Source organism: Stomoxys calcitrans, chromosome 1, assembly GCF_963082655.1.
Source record: "Stomoxys calcitrans chromosome 1, idStoCalc2.1, whole genome shotgun sequence".
In the NCBI taxonomy this organism is placed as follows: Eukaryota; Metazoa; Arthropoda; class Insecta; order Diptera; family Muscidae; genus Stomoxys; species Stomoxys calcitrans.
Window position 1 is genome coordinate 241,061,056 of NC_081552.1, and position 20,076 is coordinate 241,081,131.

The window sequence follows — 20,076 nt, forward strand, 5'->3', positions numbered from 1 at the left end:
TAACATCCACCATCCATACATCCACTGTCAAATGAATGATTCAAAACTATTTTTGCACTAAAACAATTTTGTTTTTGTTATGGAGAATATGGAATACAAAAACAAATCTATTACTAAGTACCGTTAACTTTCCAACTTGCTAAATGATGGTGATGATGATGATGATGATGACTGTCATTGTTAGGTCGACTGCGAGTGTGTATGAATATTTTTTGTTGGACTCATTCGTTATTAGGTCTCGTGTCGTTGTCGAGTGGGGTGTGTTGAGTTTTGATGGTGAGTTTTTGCGTTTGTTTTTATTTTGTTTTTTTTTTTTCAAAACCCCACATTTTAAGCTTCCCCCGTTGATTATGTTACGAGCATAACAAGCTGATGCTGCTGCCTGATTGTTTGCTTGACAAACCCGACTTAGTCACTGTGATAGCAGTGAGTGTGGCTGTGTGTGTTTGTGTGTTTTTGTTTGTGCTTCATCGATGGATGGCTGGCTGGCTGGCTGGCTGACTGTGCTTTGTTGTGATTGCGTTGCCACTCTTTTTAAGTATGCCCATTGGCAATATGTATGTATGTGACGAGGTGGCCGAGTGGTTAAGGCGTTGGACTGCTAATCCAATGTGCTCTGCACGCGTGGGTTCGAATCCCATCCTCGTCGTCTTGTCAATTGATGCTTTAATTAGCTCAACACCTATATTTTATTGTATTTTTTATTTTAAATATAATTTTAAGAGATTTGTTGAATCATTTGTCGCACAATTATCAACTCCTGGTAATTATTGTTGGTATAAATACATATTGGAATACACACACATACATACAAAAATACATGCTTCGTTGTTTTATTTATATTTTAGTTGATTGTGGGTGTGCGTTATCATGTGTTGTTGTGCTTTTGAAAATGTACTGCACTTTTGGCGTAGTGGTTAAATGTCTGGCCGCTGTTTTTTATGGGCGCTGGTTCAAGCCTCGTTTTGAGTGTTCTTTTTCTGCAATATTTCCAAAAAACCAAAATAAATAATAAAAACACATTAAATACTGGCAAAATGTTATTTATAGAATAATTGGCAATGCTGATGACTTTGTAAAGTCGATAAGAAATTGAAGAAACAATAAGCAGATCAAAAAGCAACAACTTAAACACTAGGGGTGTTAGCACTGTATGCCATGTCCGTCCGTCTGTCTGTCGAAAATATGCAAACTTTCAAATGGGGGCCTGAAATTTTGCCCAAATACTTTCTTTTAGTGTAGGTCGCTTGGAGTTTGAAATGGGCTATATCGATCCCTGTCTTGATAGGGCTGTCATTAACCGTTCCCGGATCTCCAGAGGGTGCAATTCTCTTCCGACTTGGCAGAAATTTCGCGTGAGGTGTTCTGTCCCTACTATCAATAACTGTGCCAAGAATGGTCTAAATCGGTTCATAAACTGATATAGGTGCCATACCGACCCGATAACGGAACTTGAATTCTTGAGCTTCTATATGGTGCAATTCTTTTTCGAAATTTTGCACAGGGAGCGAAGATAATCGCTTATGTGGACGACGTTGTGTTGCTGGTCCGAGGTAGGTTTCTGACGACGACCTTCTCGCTGATGAAGGGTCACTGAGAAGATTGTCGCAATGGGCTACCAGAATTCGGTTGAGGACCAACCCAAGGAACACAAAGCTGGTGCCCTTCACACGCAGAGACAAGATACTGGAGTTCAGACTCCCGTCCTTGGACGCGGTCACCCTGCAGCTGTGCCAAGAATGGTCTAAATTGGTTCATAAACTGATATAGATGCCATACCGACCCGATAACGGAACTTGAATTCTTGTGCTTTTAAAGGGTGCAATACTTTTTCGAAATCTTGAACGAGGCGCAAAGATAATCGCTTTTACGGACGACGTGTTGCTGGTCCGAGGCAGATTTCTGACGACGACCTTCTCGCTGATGAAGGGTCACTGAGGATATTGTCACGATGGGATACCAGAATTCAATTGAGGGCCAACCCAAGGAACACAAAGCTGGTGCTCTTCACACGCAGAGACAAGATACAGGAGTTCAGACTCCCGCTCTTGGACGCGGTCACCCTGCAGCTGTCGAAGAAGGCAAAGTCCTCGATTCCAAGCTGTCCTGGAAGAGGAATAGAGGAATGAGAGCTTTTTACTCCTGCAGGAGAATGTTCGGTTGGAAGTGGGAAGGTAACGCCCAAGGTGATTAATTGGATATATACGGCCATTGTAGCACAGAGGTTAGCATGTCCGCTTATGACGCTGAAACATGGGTTCGAATCCTAGCGAGAACAGCAGAAAACGAGTACAAAGGCATTAAGTTTGGCAGGGCCAAACTTTGGATACCCACCACTTCGAGTATATATGTAAACCCCCTTTCCTTACAATCCGGTGAAAATTGGAGAACTTATGTACCCAAATTGTGTGGTCTTATAAACATAAGTCACTGTTGAATTTTGTCTTTCAAATTTCAACAAAATTGGGTAATAAATAAAGCTTTTATGAGCTTCAGACCCTTAAGCGGTATATCGGTCTATATATACAGTCCGATCTTTACCATATTTGGGTCGGATGGCTTAAAACTACTCACTGTTTCAAATTTCAGCGAAATTGGATAAAAAACGAAGCTTTTATGGGGTTCAGACCCTTTATCGGGAGATCGGTCTGTATGGCAGCTATATCTAAATATAGTCCGATCCGAACCATATTTGGGAAGAATGTCGGGACACCTAACACTAACCACCGTATCAAATTTCAGCGAAATCGGTTAAAAAATACAGCTTTTATGGGCTTCGGACCCTTTATCTGGAGACCAGTCTACATGGCAGCGATATCCAAATATAGTCCGATCTGAACCATATTTGGGTCAGTTGTCGGAAAGCTTTAAATTACTCGCTGTTTTAAATTTCAACAAAATCTGAGGAAAAATAAAGTTTTTATGGGCATTAGACCCTTTATCGGGAGATCGGTCTATATGGCAGCTATATCTAAATATAGTCCGATCAGAACCATATTTACGTATGTTGGGAGGCGTAAAACTACTCTCTGTTTCAAATTTCAGCGAAATCGGATAAAAAATAAAGCAGTTATGGGCATTAGACCCTTTATCGGCCGATCGATCTATATAGCAGTTATATCATGTAAAAACTTCTCTTCAGTTATATCATGTAAAAACTTCTCCCCGAAAGATGTCGCCCTGCGGCACGCCGTTTGGACTCGACTATCAAAAGAAGAGTCCTTGTCATTGAGCTTACACTTGGATAGAACAGCACTCCAGCGACTCGCTAATGTCGGGGTCGCAGGGGCACTAAGATCAGCACCGCAAGATCGTCTGGAAGCTATGCTGGATATGCTGTCCGTTGGGACCTATTCTCGGAAACTGTGAGTACCAGGTATGTGGCAGATTATTTGGAGTCCCAAGTCCACGATGTGACGCTGACTTGGCTTCCCGGACATTAGGGGATTCCAGGAAATGGAGGGCAGGTGAAAACGCCGGGAGGAGTACGTCGGCGACGGGTAAACCAGTCACCGGTTTTGCCTAGATACCATTTGTCGAACTACTAAACAAAGTAGAAAAGATGGTCAGAACGACGTCGGTGGCAAGATGGGACTCAACGAGGGGTTGCAGAATAGCTGGGACGTTCTGGCTTGTCGTCGACCGGAAGAGGACGAGAGAGTTTCTGGCGTTCGATAATAGGTCGAGAATAGTTTAACAGGGATCATAACCTACACAGAGCCATAGGCCGCATGGCGGCGCGCAGGGGAATCCCGCACAATGACTTCTGTAGGAGTTGTCTAAATGAGGATGAGACTTTCGAGCACTTTTTCTGTGCATGGCCGGGCCGGAAGGTACGCAGGTCCTTTTTTTCTGGGGAGGCGGATTTTCCGTAATCTGGGTGATCTTGCAAATGTACTTCTGGGAGGTGTGCTGAGATTTTTTGACGGGCCCTTGTTGGCCCTTCGGCACCATCCCGTCCCTAGGCCTAGGTCTGTCGATAGATTTAAGATCTTGGGCCCATAAAAGACGCATTTATTGTCCAATCTTGTTGAAATTTGGAACCGTAAGTTAAGTCAGACCCCTCGACATCCTCGATTCAAATTTGGATATAGCTTGGGTCCATAATAGACACACTTATTGTCTGATTTCTCAGATATTTTTTATAGCGGGTTGTGTTAGGCTCCTTGACATCGCTGTTCAATATGGTCCGGATCGGTCCAAATACATACGGATTTGAGACCAGATTTGAGGTTTGATGCCCATAAAAGGTAAATTTATAAACAGATGTCTCTGAAATCAGGTACAACGAGTTGCGTTAGGCCTTTCGCCATTCGCATTGAGTGTGGTTAAGATCGGTCCATATTTCGATATAATTGTACTATAGATTGATCCCTCAATTTAGAGTATTGGGCTCATTATGGGCATATTTATTGTCCGATTTCGTTGAAATTTGCTATGGCAAGTTGTGTTATCCTCCTCGACATCTTTGTTCGATGTCACCATAGGATAGGGGTATACTAATTTCGTCATTCTGTTTGTAACCCCTCAAAATATTCGTCTAAAACCCCATAAAGTATCCATATTCTTGATCGTCATGACATTTTAAGTCGATCTAGCCATGTCCCTCCGTCTGTTTGTCCGTCCGTCTTTCTGTCGAAAGCTCGTTAACCTTTGAAGGAGTAAAGCTAGCCGCTAGAAATTTTGCACAAATACCTCTTATTACTTTAGGTCGGTTGGGATTGTAATTGGGCTATATCGGTCCATGTTTTGATATAGCTGCCACATAAAGCGATCTTGGATCTTGATTTCTTGAGCCAATGGAGGGCGCAAAATTTGTCCGATTTGGCTGAAATGTTGCATGAGGTGTTTTAATATGATTTCCAATAACTGTGCGGAGTATGGTTGAAATCGGTCCATAACCTGATATAGCTGTCATATAAACCGAACTGGGATCTTGACTTCTTGAGCCTCTAGAGGGCGCAATTCTCGTCCGATATGACTGAAATTTTGCATAGGGTGTTTTGTTATGACTTCTAGCAACTGTACGGAGTATGGTTGAAATCGGTCCACAACCTGATATAGCTGCCATTTAAATCGATCTGGGATTTTGACTTCTTGAGCGTCTAGAGGGCGCAATTCCTATCCGATTTGGCTGAAGTTTTGAACGACATGTTAGGTTATGACTTCCAACAACTGTGCTGAGTATGGTTGAAATCGGTCCATAACCTGATATAGCTGTCATATAAACCTATCTGGGGTTTTGACTTCTTGAGCCACTAAAAGGCACAATTCTCGTCCGATTTGGCTGAAATTTTGCATAGGGTGTTTTGTTATGACTTCTAACAACTGTACGGAGTATGGTTGAAATCGGTCCACAACCTGATATAGCTGCCATTTAAACCGATCTGGGATTTTGACTTCTTGAGCGTCTAGAGGGCGCAATTCCTATCCGATTTGGCTGAAATTTTGAACGACATGTTAGGTTATGACTTCCAACAACTGTGCTGAGTATGGTTGAAATCGGTCCATAACCTGATATAGCTGTCATATACCTATCTGGGGTTTTGAATTCTTGAGCCACTAGATGGCGCACTTCTTATCCGATTGGGCTGAAATTTCGCATGAGGTGTTTTATTATGACTTCCAATAACTGTGCTGAGTATGGTTGAAATCGGTCCATAACCTGATATAACTGTCATATAAACCAATCTGGAGTCTTGACTTCTTGAGCCTCTAGAGGGCGCAATTCTCGTCCGATATGACTGAAATTGTGCATGAGGTGTTTTATTATGACTTCCAACAACTGTGCTGAGTATGGTCCAAATCGGTTCATAACCTGGTATAGGTGCCATATAAACCTATCTGGGATCTTGACTTCTTGAGCGTCTAGAGGGCGCAATTCCTATCCAATTTGGCTGAAATTTTGAACGACGTGTTAGGTTATGACTTCCAACAACTGTGCTGAGTATGGTTCAAATCAGCTCGTAGCCTTATATAGCTGCCATATAAACCGATCTGGGATCTTGACTTCTGGAGCCTCCAGAGGCTGTAATTATTATCCGATTTGGCTGAAATTTTGTACAACGGCTTCTCCCATTACCTTCAACATACGTGTTTAATATGTTCCAAATCGGTCTATAGCCTGATACAGTTCCCATAAAAACCGATCTCTCTATTATGCTTCTTGAGCCCCTAAAGGTCGCAATTCTTATTCGATATGGCTGAAATTTTACACATGTACTTCTACTGTGGTCTCCAACATTCAATTCAATTATGATCCGAATCAGACCATAACTTGATATAGCTCCAATATTAAATCAATTCTTTCTTTTTTTATCCTTTGTTTATCTTAAAAGAGATATCGGGAAAAGAACTCGACAAATGCGATCTATGGTTGAGGGTATCCTAGCTAGAACCTAGCACGCTTTTACTTGTTAATATTTCAAAATCCCCACCCCAACTCTGACTGTATACTGCCTTAGAACTGACATCATTCAATGGAATGATTCTTTTTATCATCTTGTCCGTACACACTGTATGAAGTGGAATGTCACTCCTAACCATAAATTACAATAGACGATGCAATACTAATGCAAAACCACTTGGTATTTTATTACTGTTCGCAGTTACTTGACATTTCTGGAAAAATTCTTGGAAAAAAACAATCCAAATGTGTCGTTTTCGTCGCTGAAGCTGCGATCGTGATGATCTGTTTCGATAAAAATATCTCAAACATGTCATGCGGTTGTAGATTACAAAGAAATGTTGTCATGAAGCACCAGCATCAAAATCACCACACCACCACCACCATCAGCATCATCATCATCATCATCATCATCGAGACCACAAATAATTCGCACTAAAATTGGAGATGTCGCCTATTGTCACCGCTCGCACATTGTGACTGCCTTTATAAAAAAAAAAAAACGGTTCGCCATAGAATGCCCAGGAAGGGAAGGCACCGACGCGTCGGGGAAAGACTTGGCGTACAGATTTAAGTTATGATCGCAGCGCAAAATATCTCGATGCGTTGTGCCACAACAATGGTTAATTGGGTTGATGAAGTATTTACATATCGCACTCACTGATTCGATCCACTCACACCCACAAAGCAAGGGGAGACCCCGCCCCCTGGTATTATGATTTATTAGCAAATAAATACTTGCGAATACAACACCCAGACGCAAAATATTAAAATCATATGATGGTGATGGCATGACCGGGCACACATATGTTTGTGAGTGAGACCTGTTGGGGCATCACCCGTGGTGGGATGGGCGATGACAAATGCTCCAAACAAGTGTCAATGACTGCTCCAACCAATTCGGTTTCAAAATATTTGCTGTGTGTGTGTTTTTTTTTTTGGCTTCTTGTAGGCTTGACATATTGTCATTAATTGCTGACAAAACACCTCCAGTTTATGCGTGTTCAGATGGTCTAATGTATCGTTCGACACCAAATTAAATCGCAAGACACTGTTAGAATTATTTTTCATATTTGATTGAGAACAAGATAATGGTTTAATAGAGGAGAATACAAAAGATGGCGTTGCAATGAAAATTGGATTGGATTTTAAACGTTTAGAATGGTTAGCTCCAATATTTCAGTTAATTCGGATAAGAATTGCGCCTTGTAGGGGCTCAAAAAGCAAAATCAGTAGATCGGTTTATATGGGAGCTGTATCAAGCTATAGATCGATTCAGACCATATTGGACACATATGTTGAAAGTCATGGGAGAAGTCGTTGTACAAAATTTCTGCCAAATCGGATGAGAATTGCGCGCTCTAGAGTCTCAAGAAGTCAAGATCCCAGATCGGCTTACATGGCAGTTATATTAGGATATTAACTGATTTGCGCCATACTTAGCACAGTTGTTGGAAGTCTTAACAAAACACCTCATGTAAAATTTCAGCCAAATCGGGTGAGAATTGCGCGCTCTAGACGCTCAAGAAGTCAAGATCCAAAATCGGTTTATATGCAAGCTATACCAGTTTATGAACCGATTTGCGCCATACTTAACACAGTTGTTGAAAATCATAACCAAACACCTCATGCGAAATTTCAGTCAAATCGGATGAGAATTGCGCGCTATAGAGGCTCAAGAAGTCAAGATCCAAGATCAGTTTATATGACAGCTATACCAGATTATGAACCGATTTGGACCATAATTGGAGCAGTTGTTGGAAATCATAACAAAACAGTTCATGCGAAATTTCAGCCAAATCGGATGAGAATTGCGATCTATAGAGGCTCAAGAAGTCAAGATCCAAGATCGGTTTATATGACAGCTATACCAGATTATGAACCTATTTGAACCATACTTAGCTCAATTGTTGGAAGTGCTACCAAAACACTTCATGCGAAATTTCAGCCAAATCGGATGAGAATTGCACCCGCTGGAGGCTCAAGAAGTCAAGACCCAAGATCGGCTTATATGACAGCTATACCAGATTATGAACCGATTTGGAGCATCATTCGCGCAGTTGGTGGAAATCATAACAAAACACCTCATGCGAAATTTCAGCCAAATCGGATGAGAATTGCGCGCTCTAGAGGCTCAAGATGTCAAGATCCCAGATCGGTTTATATGCAAGTTATATCAGGTTATGTACCGATTTGCGCCATACTTAGCACAGTTGTTGGAAATCATAACCAAACACCTCATGCGAAATTTCAACCAAATCGGATGAGAACTGCGAGCTATAGAGGCTCAAGAAGTCAAGATATAAGATCGGTTTATATGGCAACTATACCAGATTATGAACCGATTTGGACCATAATTGGCGCAGTTATTGGAAATTATAACAAAACACATCATGCGAAATTTCAGCCAAATCGGATGAGAATTGCGAGCTATAGAGGCTCAAGAAGTCAAGATCCAAGATCGGTTTATATGCAAGCTATACCAGATTATGATCCGATTAGGGCCATAATTGGCGCAGTTGTTGTAAATCATAACAAAATAGCTCATGCGAAATTTCAGCCAAATCGGATGAGAATTGCGCGCTCTAGTGGTTCAAGAAGTCAAGATCCAAGATCGGTTTATATGCAAGCTATATCAGGTTATGTACCGATTTGCGCCATACTTAGCACAGTTGTTGGAAATCATAACCAAACACCTCATGCAAAATTTCAGCCAAATCGGATGAGAAATGCGCGCTCTAGAGGCTCATGAAGTCAAGACCCATGATCGGTTTATATGACAGCTATACCAGATTATGAACCGATTTCGACCATCATTCGCGCAGTTGGTGAAAATCATAACAAAACACCTCATGCGAAATTTCAGCCAAATCGGATGAGAATTGCGCGCTCTAGAGGCTCAAGAAGTCAAGATCCCAGATCGGTTTATATGCAAGCTATATCAGGTTATGTACCGATTTGCGCCATACTTGGCACAGTTGTTGGAAATCATAACAAAACACCTCATGCGAAATTTCAGCCAAATCAGACGAGAATTGCGCCCTCTAGAGGCTCAAGAAGTCAAGATCCAAGATCGGTTTATATGACAACTATACCAGATTATGAACCGATTTGGACCATCATTGGCACAGTTGTTGAAAATCATAACGAAACACCTCATGCGAAATTTGAGCCAAATCGGATGAGAATTGCGCGCTCTAGAGGCTCAAGAAGTCAAGATTCCCGAAAGAGGTGTCGCACTGCTAGACGCCGTTCAGACTCGACTCGTTTAAACTTGAAACTGGAAAGCACTCATTGCTATATGAGTATTTGCCCCTTCACGGTTCCTGGTGGTAATGTTCTTCCTTATGGCAAGGTTCTCATTAGGGGAGGGATGGCACCTTAGACATTTCGACTCAAATATGGATATCAAATTCGTGCTGCACTTCTAAATTCCTTTAATTTGAGCTCCATATTGCCATGGCCGGTAAATATGAACCGTTTGAAGAGAGTTTTGGGGCTGGGGCGGCCGCCGCCACTGCAAATAGATATAAAATACGTTCTTTATTCCCAACGGAAATGAAGTCCATTTTAGGGGTGCTTTAGGGCGTACCCCAAAACATTTGGCTCTACTTTTGGTCTTCTACTCTCAACTACCTTTCATTTGAGTCCCATATTGTCATAATGGGTCAAACAACCCACTTGACGTATCTTAAGGAGGAAAAGCGCCACCTAGACTTAAACGCAAATTTGAATATCCTATTCGTAATCTACTCCCTAACAAATTTCATTTGAGTCCTATATAGCCATGGTCGGCTAATATGCCCATTTGGGGGTGGGCGACCTCCCATTACTTGGACCTAATGTTTTATGCCATAGTTGTACTAGATTACAAATAATAATACTTACCTAATACTTTCATTTGAGTCCCATATTGACAAGAACTTCGAATGTATCTGTTTTGAGTAGTTTTGGGTTTGGGGGGTCCGCTGGGTACTTGGACCCAAATTTTAATACCATATTCCTTTTCTGGTTTCCAATACCTTTCATTTGATAGGCTTATTGTGCCCATCGAAACACTTTCGGATATGGGTGACGTTTTTAGTGGTTAGGGTGAGGGTCCGCCTCCAACCGATACCTAAAAATGATATGGGCTATGTTTCCTTCCAGACAAACGTACACAATCTATGAAAATTTTAAGAAAATTTGGTTCAGCCAAGTATCATATAGCCATAATGGGTCTAAAGATGATTTTGAGCGGTGACATGCCCCCCTATACTACGATTTGATTTTGTATGCCAGATTCGAAATCTACTCCAAAATAGCTTACAATTGAGCCCCATATTGAATGAATGAATGGGTCCAAACGATTTTGAGCGGTGACATGACCCCCTATACTTCGATCCGATTTTGTATGCCAGATTCGAAATCTACTCCCGAATACCTTTCATTTGAGCCTCATATTGAAATGAACGTCCAATATATCTGTTTCGGAGAGTTTTGGGGTTGAGGCGGTCCGATGTGTACTTAGACCCAAATTTTAAAACCATATTCGTATTCTACTCTCGAATACCTTTCATTTGATACCTATATTGTCTCGGTCGGTTCACTTTTGATTTTGGGTTGTGTTTTTGGCATAAGGGGGAGGGTCCTATCCTAGCCTATGTTTCCAGACTAACCTACCCAATATGCGAATATTTAGAGAAAATCGGTTCTGCCGTTTTTCAGTCTATACGGAACAAACAAACCGAGTACCATATATCCGTGATTGGCTAAAGTGGGCATTTTGGGCGCTTTTGTAGGGATAGGGTGACCCCCTATACTTCGTCATGACTTTGTATGCCAGATTTGTTATCGACACGCGCATTCATTTCATTTGATACCCATATTGTCCTAATCGGTCAACTTTTGATTACAGGTGGTGTTTTTGGAGTAACGGTGGAGGGTCCGCCCCCCTTCCGTTATCAATAAATTATAAAGCCTATTCCTGCTTCCTGACCATATTCGTAATCTACTCCCGAATACCTTTCCCATATTGTCATGATCGTCAAATAAACCTATTTTAAGGTGTTTTGGGGCCGGGGCGGCCCCCCAAGTACTTGGACCCATCTTTTATTATAAAATTCGTGCTCCACTCTTGAATACCTTTCATTTGAATCCCATATTGTCCCAATCGGTGCACTTTTATTTTTGGGTGGTACTTTTGGAGTAAGGGGATGGTCCTTCCCCCTTCCGATACCCAAAAGTTATATTGCCTATGTTTCCTTCCAGACCAACCTACACAATTTGAGAACATTTCAAGGTAATCGGTTCAGCCGTTTTTGAGTCTCTACGGAACAAACAAACAAACAAACAAACACAAATTGAATTTTATATACAAGAAAGATTTCTGTACATGTGTCATGATGATATCAAAAAATTATATAGCCTATATTTCCTTCCAGACTAACCTACACAATCTGTGAAAATTTCAAGGTAATTGGTTCAGCCGTTTTGAGTCTATATGGAACAAACAAACATACAAATAATCACAAATTGAATTTTATATATAGGAAGATTTCTGTACATGTGTCATGATGATATCAAAAAATTATATAGCCTATGTTTCCTTCCAGTCCAACCTACACAATCTGTGAAAATTTCAAGGTAATCGGTTCAGCCGTTTTGAGTCTATACGGAACAAACCGACAAACAAATAAAACTTTTGGTTGATTGTTCTCTTGCTTCAGAATCTCCACATCGTTGAGATTCGGTTTATGTCCTGTTACCATGCAATGAGCTACAAGTGCCGTTTTCTGTTCCAAGGGTCTTCCAATGGCATTCTGGTCAGATTTGTGTCTCGTGAGTCTTGTTCTTAATTCGGTTTTTGTAGGTCGTCATATACCTTTTGGCATATGTCGGATATGTCCCCATTACATGTTATTTTGTAGACTACGTTTGACTTATCTTCCTTCCTTATTTTGGATTTTGTTTTCCTGTTTATTATCACACACCGGGGATGTTGATGAGACCATCGGTTTTCGATGCCAATTCATCTTCAGGTATCTGCCGTATCTGTGGATAATCCTATCCAAGTATGTATCCCACTATTCATATCTGTTTGGTTGTCTACTCTCAAAGACTTTCCATTTGAGTCCTTAAATCTCCTGAATGCCATATTCACACCTATATCCTATTCGGAAGTTTTGAGGGTTAGGCGGTCCCCCAGATACTGGGTCCCTACCATTAAAACAATATTCAGGCCCTACTATCAGAGACTCCTCATTTGCTTTTAATATATTTTTTCAACCAATTTGGACATACAGATACGCGTCACAATGGTCCCCAAATTAATATGCCCCATCTATTATTTCCTTACAATAAAAGGTAAAAATAATATTTTTTCATGTAAAATCGTCATGGTTCGTTGAACCTTTTACTTGAGTTTTTATTTACTTGCAAATAATTGCCCCCTTTAGTTGGCATGTCCCACGAGCCTTAGTTGAGCACACAAAGTTTTGTGACGCGTGTTTTCGGAGTAAATTACGATAAATGGCAAATATTTGCATTTGGCCCCCATAAGCTGGCCGCCAATTAGTATCGAATTCAAATAATTTGGACTATGCAAATTTTCCATAGATGCAAGCAAATTTACAAATAACTTCCGAACTTTGGCAGGGCAAAGCAGGTATTCTAGCCACACTAAAGCACCTCACCAAAAAAAAAAAACACCGAAAAAAGAGCAGAGGAAAAAAACTTCACTACTCTCTGCATGTGCGCCACAGCCATAACAAGCCGGTCGCCACCTAACCGACCAACCAACCAACCAACCAACCATCCTAGAGTAAAGCTTAAAATTATTTAATTTCTTTGTTGTGGCGCCACACAACACATTTCTCGCCTTTAACACACAACACAACAACATAGAGACAGAGACAGTCAGAGAGACTTGGCTACGGACTGAATTGCTTTCGTTTGCATTTTGTTCTGTGTTGCAAAAGACCATGACGTGGCCGCATATTTGCACATCGGTCTGATGCTCCCCACACTCATACTAACAACAATTGGTGTTATGCTTATGATTCTTCTTCTTCGTCTTCTTCGTCTTCTTCGTCTTCAACTTGCATGACACCAGGTGATGGGCAAAGTGAGAGACAGACATTTATTAAGGCAAACAAGCACCGAGTGTGTGTGTGTGAGGGGGTGTGAGAGAGTGAGAGAGAGATGGGTAGGGAGGCATGGAAACTGAAATGTATAATTATTACCTTTAACGGTAAATAATACTGCCACTAACGATAGCAATTACAAAACTGCACTTCTTTCGCGACGCCTTTCTCATCTCTTTGGGACTCTGGCGCTCAGCTCTAGTAAACAAAACAAAGAATCCAACAAACGTATCAACAGCAACAACAACAACATTTAGACGACTCAATTAAAGTAAGCACTGTGGATTGTGGGGGTTCAGAGAGCGCCAAAAGTTGAGGGCATGGGAAAACTTGCAAAATTCATTGATCTAATTAAGGAGAGTAATAAATGTGTGAAAGTTGAAAGACAAAAGAACTTAAATGCCAAATTATTTTTAATAGAGTAGCTACCAAATGTTTAAAAAATAGAAGAAGGTAAATAATTAACTTAATGGAAAGAATTTATCTAGGGGAAGCTTAAGTGGTAGACTCCACCACTCCAATGGATATACATATGCTGAGACTAGCACTAGGCACAAATCCATATTTTCCTGTTTTGGGCTACCTAAAACCTTATTTGGGAACCTCTGCCCATACTATTTCTTGGCTAACCCTAATTTAACAATCCCTTTTAAACAATAGAACGAACAATCAGACAACAACCAGACCATGGAACCATTGCACCACACAACAAAAGTAGGAGAAAATCGTTGAAGAAACCTGCCTGAAGCTTAAAAATATGTGCATAAAATTTTGCCCCCTTGCCAGCCAGTCAGTCAGTCAGCCAGCCAGCGCATGCAATGTATCCATGATATCTCTCTGACACATTATCCCGTAACTAGCGTCACTCCTGCCCACCCCACCTGCGCCGGCCGCCACCATTGCTGTCTAATAAATAGAACTACCACAGAGGCTACCGCGAACTTTATCCACGAAGGTGCTAAACCATATTTCGACGATGTTGGCATTTCGCTTGCCTTGGTCGGTGCGACCGAGCGACAGTCACTTAAATTTACCATTTAAAGCGCCAAGTCATCAGTCCCACTTAGCAGATCCCCTGGCTCAATGTGGGCGGTCGGTATATGACAGCGGCGGCATTGGGCTCATTGAAATGGATACAGGGTTCCAGCCAATGTACCACTGGCGCCAGCTATAAAAATAAACTCTCTCGATTACAACCATTATTATAACACAATCACTTTTCCGGCAAGCGCAGAGGTTTGAGCTGAAATTAAGAAGTAGCAAAAGGCAAAAAAAAAAACAAATACACCCAAGCGAATGGGAAAGAGCCAAGGAAATGGTTACGTTAGCAATCCGGCCAAAATAAAATAATTAGCAAAGCCACGAGTTAAGGTATCCACTTACATTTCATCTCCGTGGAAAATTGGATGTGGCGAAAGAAAATGGTTGGTCAAAGAAAATTTTTCTTAGAAAAAAAAAAAATCAGAATTAAATTTTGGAAATTTGATTATAACAAAATTTTGGAAAATTTAATGTTGACTCAAGATGTTATGAAAATTATATGGAACATTTAAAAAAAAAACCCATCAGGGGCCTGGTCTGTGGCTAATGTGATATCACAACAGGCTTATTTGCCTGTTTAGAAAATAGACTGCCACTCTATGACAACCCACAAACATGACTTTTAAACCTGTAAAAAGGCATTAAGTTCGGCTGGGCCGAACTTTGGATACCCACCACCTCGGGTATATATGAAAACCCCCTTTCGGCACAATCCGGTGAAAATTGGATAACTTATGCACCCAAATTCGACACGGATATTGAAAGGGCTAATAAATATAAGTCACTGTTGAAGTTTTTTATTTCAAATTTCACCAAAATCGGGTAATAAATAAAGCTTTGATGAGCTTCAGACCCTTAATTGTAACATGGGTCTATACGACAGCTATATCTAAATATAGTCCGATGTGAACCATATTTAAGTCGGATGTTGGGAAGCGTAAAACTACTCACTGTTTCAAGTTTCTGGAAAATCGGATGAACAATTAAGCATTTATGAGCATTAGACCCTTTATCGGGAGATCGGTCTATAGGGCAGCTATATCTTAATATAGTCCGATCTGAACCATATTTACGTCCGATGTCGGGAGGCTTTAAATAACCCATTGTTTCCAATTTCAACGAAATCGGTTAAAAAACTAAAGCTTTTATGGCCTTCAGACCCTTTATCGGGAGATCGGTCTATATGACAGCTATATCTAAATATGAACCAATCCATATTCCATATTAGGGTCATATATCAAGAGGCTTGAGATAACCCTCTGTTTCAAAACGGGTAATAAATAAAGCTTTTATGGGCTTCAGACCCTTTATCGGCAGATCGGTCTATATGACACCTATTTCTAAATATGGACCGATCTAATCCATTTTTACGCCAGATGTGCGGAGGCTTTAAATAACCCACTGTTTCAAATTTCAGCGAAATCGGCTAAAAAAATAAAGCTTTTGTGTGTTGCAGACCCTCAATCGAGAGATCGGTCTATATGACGGCTATATCTTAATATAGTCCGATCTCAACCATATTTGGGTCCTATGTTAGGAGGCGTAAAGCTACTCACTGTTTCAAGTTTCAGGGAAATCGGATGATAAAAGTAAGCATTTATGGGCATTAGACCCTTTATCGGAAAATCAGTCTATATATAGCAGCTATATATTGGGTGTAGAGTACTACTTTAAACAAGTAAAAGTGTATTATATTCGCTCGGCTCAAAATTTCAGTCGAATCGGATAAGAAGTGAGCCATCTAGAAGCTCAAGAAGTCAAGACGGGAGATCGGTTTATATGGGAGCTATATCAGATTTAAGACCAATTTGTACCGTACTTTGCGCAGATGTTGGAAGTCATAACAGATCGCTATATACCAAATTTAAACCAAATCGGCCAAAATTGCGGCTTCAAGGGGTTCAAGAAGTCAATTCGGGAGATCGGTTTATATAGAAGCTATATCAGGTTATAGGCCGATTTGGACCGTACTTGGCCCAGTTGTTGAAAGTCATTACGGAACACTGCGTGCGAAATTTCAGCCAAATCGGATAGAAGTTGCGGCTTGTAAGGACTCAAGAAGTGAATTCGGGAGATCGGTTTATATGGGAGCTATATCAGGTTATGGACCGATTCGGACCGTACTTGACCCAGTTGTTGGAAGTCATAACAGAACGCTATCTGCCAAATTTTAGCCAAATCGGAAAAAAGTTGTGGCTTCAAGTGGCTCAAGAAGTCAAATCGTCAGATCGGTTTATATGGGAGCTATATCAGGTTATCTACCGATTTGGACCGTAGATCGTACAGCTGTTGAAAGTCACAAGCGAATTCTTTCTGCAAAAGTTTAGACAAATCGAACAAAAATTGGGGCTTCCAGGGGCTTAAGAAGTCAAATCGGGAGATCGGTTTATATGGGAGCTATATTCAGCCAAATCGGACAAAAATTGCGACTTGTATGGGGTCAAGAAGTCTAATCGGGAGATCGGTTTATATGGGAGCTATATCAGGTTCTTCACCGATTTGAACCGTACTTGGCCCAGTTATTGCAAGTCATAACAGAACGCTATCTGCAAAAATTTAGTCCAATCAGTCAAAAGTTGTGGCTTCAAGTGGCTCAAGAAGTCAAATCGTCAGATCGGTTTATATGGGAGCTATATCAGGTTATATACCGATTTGGACCGTGGATCGTACAGCTGTTGAAAGTCACAAGCGAACTCTTTCTGCAGAAGTTTTGCCAAATCGGACAAAAACTGCGGCTTCCAGGGGCTCAAGAAGTCAATTTGGGAAATCGGTTTATATTGGAGCTATATCAGGTTATAAACCGATTTGAACCGTACTTGGCCCAGTTGTTGGAAGTCATAACAGAACGCTATCTGCGAATTTAGCCAAATCGGACAAAAGTTGTGTCTTCCAGGGGTTTAAGAAGTCAAATCGGGAGATCGTTTTATAAGGGAGCTATATCTAAATCTGAACCATTTGCATTCCCCAACGACCTACATAGTAAGTATCGGTCAAATAGCCGTGGGGGATGCCCTATCTTAATATCAATATCTATATCAAGGGAGAGGTAATTGGAAGTAAAATACGAAACTTATATAAACATTTGGGGTCAAGTCCCAAGGAAGCTACCGCACCCTTAAAGCCATTTCTATACGGTTATGTAGGCCGATCGGGACAAAATGGGATACATGGGAAAGGTACATGAGAGTCGAATATGAAATTTATATAAAATTTTTGGGATCTATTCTCAGGCGGGTCGTCCCAACTCAAAACTGAATGCCTAGGTTCATCAGAAAAGTTTTCAGCGGTGATTATCCCCTTACTAATGCTGGCAACGTTTGTGAGGTATCCTGCCATGTTAAAACTTCTCTACTAAGTGGTGTCGCTATGCGGCACGCCATTCGGACTTGACATTAAAAAGGAGGCCCCTTATCAATGAGCTTAAACTTTAATCGGACTGCACCCATTGATAAGAGAGATGTATCCCCTATTTCTTAATGGAATGTTGATGGGATATTTAGTAAAAGGGGACCACAAACACTTATGGGTGTAGCAAAGCACATTGGCCCAGCTAGTATTCTATGACATCCAGTTGTATAAAAATTTTCTAAGAAGATCAAATTTCATCTCACGATAGCGCTTACCATTCACAGTTATGTTACAATTCGCATCATCTTTGAAGAAGTACGGTCCAATGATGCCACCAGCCCATAAACCGCACTAAATTGAGACTTTTTCTGGATGCATTGGTAGCTTTTGCATTGCATCTGGCTGATCTTTACTCCAAAATCGACAATTCTGGTTATTGACGTACCCATTGATCCAGTTATGAAGTTCGTCGCAAAATGGAAGAAGCGCGCGATGGACTTTCTTGCCAGAGCACTCATTTTTATACCCACCACCGAAGGATGGGGGTATATTCATTTTGTCATTCCGTTTGCAACACATTGAAATATCCATTCCCGACCCTATAAAGTATATATATTCTTGATCAGCGTAAAAATCTAAGACGATCTAGACATGTTCGTCCGACTGTCTGTTGAAATCACGGTACAATCTTTAAAAATAGAGCTATTGAGCTGAAACTTTGCACAAATTCTTTTTTTGTCCATAAGCAGGTCAAGTTCGAAGATGGGCTATATCGGACTACAACTTGCTACAGCCCCCATATAGACCGATCCGCCGATTTAGGGTCTTAGGCCCATAAAAGTCACATTTATTATTCGATTTTGCTGAATCTTTGGACAGTGAGTTGTGTTAGGCCCTTCGACTTCCTTTGTCAATTTGGCTCAGATCGATTCAGATTTGGATATAGCTGCCATAAGACCGACCTCTCGCTATAAGGTTTTGGGGCCATAAAATGCGCATTTATTGTCCGATGGCGCCGAAATTTGGGACAGTGAGCTGTGTTGGACCCTTCGACATCCTTCTTCAATTTGCCGCAGATCGGTCCAGATTTGAATATTGCTGCCATATAGACCGATCTCTCGATTTAGGGTCTTAGGCCCATAAGAGCCACATTTATTATCCGATTTTGTTGAAAATTTGGACAGAGAGTTGTGTTAGGCCCGTCGACATTTTTCTTTAATTTGGCCCAGATCGGTCCAGATTTGGATGTAGCTGCCATATAGACCGATCTCTCGATTTAAGGCTTTGAGCCCTTAAAAGGCTTATTTATTGTTAGATTTTGCTAAAAATTTGGGACGGAGATTTGTGTTAGGCCCTTCGACATTCTTCTTCAATTTGGCACAAATCGGTTCAGATTTGGATATAGCTGCCATATAGACCGATCTCTCGATTTAGGGTCTTAGGCCCATAAGAGCCACATTTATTATCCGATTTTGTTGAAAATTTGGACAGAGAGTTGTGTTAGGCCCGTCGACATTTTTCTTTTATTTGGCCCAGATCGGTCCAGATTTGGATGTAGCTGCCATATAGACCGATCTCTCGATTTTAGGTTTTGGGGCCATAAAAGGCGCGTTTATTGTCCGATTTTGCTGAAATTTGGGACAGTGAGTTGTGTTAGGCCCTTCGACACTCTTCTTTAATTTGGCACAAATCGGTCCAGATTTGGATATAGCTGCCATATAGACCGATCTCTCGATTTAGGGTCTTAGGCCCATGGAAGCCACATTTATTATCCGATTTTGTTGAAAACTTGGACCGAGAGTTGTGTTACGCCCTTCGACATCCTTCTTTAATTTGGTCAAGATCGGTTCAGATTTGAATATAGCTGCCATATAGACCGATCTCTCGATTTTAGGTTTTGGGGCCATAAAAGGCGCGTTTATTGTCCGATTTTGCTGAAATTTGGGACAGTGAGTTGTGTTGGACCCTTCGACATCCTTCTTCAATTTGGCGCTGATCGGTCCAGAGCTGGATATAGCTCCCATATAGACCGATCCTCCGATTTAGGGTCTTAGGCCCATGAACGGCGCATTTATTGTCCGATTTTGTTGAAAACTTGGACCGAGAGTTGTGTTACGCCCTTCGACATCCTTCTTTAATTTGGTAAAGATCGGTTCA

The 20,076-nt window shown here is 41.1% G+C and overlaps 1 long non-coding RNA gene and 1 other non-coding gene across 2 annotated transcripts; both read left to right on the forward strand.

Annotated features, from left to right (window-relative positions):
* Positions 1-240: 240 nt before the first annotated feature.
* On the forward strand, positions 241-819 carry LOC106094601 (uncharacterized). Its single transcript, XR_001222589.2, has 2 exons — positions 241-276; positions 336-819. It is a non-coding gene; the product is annotated as an uncharacterized LOC106094601 (long non-coding RNA).
* Trnas-gcu (transfer RNA serine (anticodon GCU)) lies at positions 568-649 on the forward strand. Its single transcript has one exon. It is a non-coding gene; the product is annotated as a tRNA-Ser (tRNA).
* Positions 820-20,076: the final 19,257 nt, after the last annotated feature.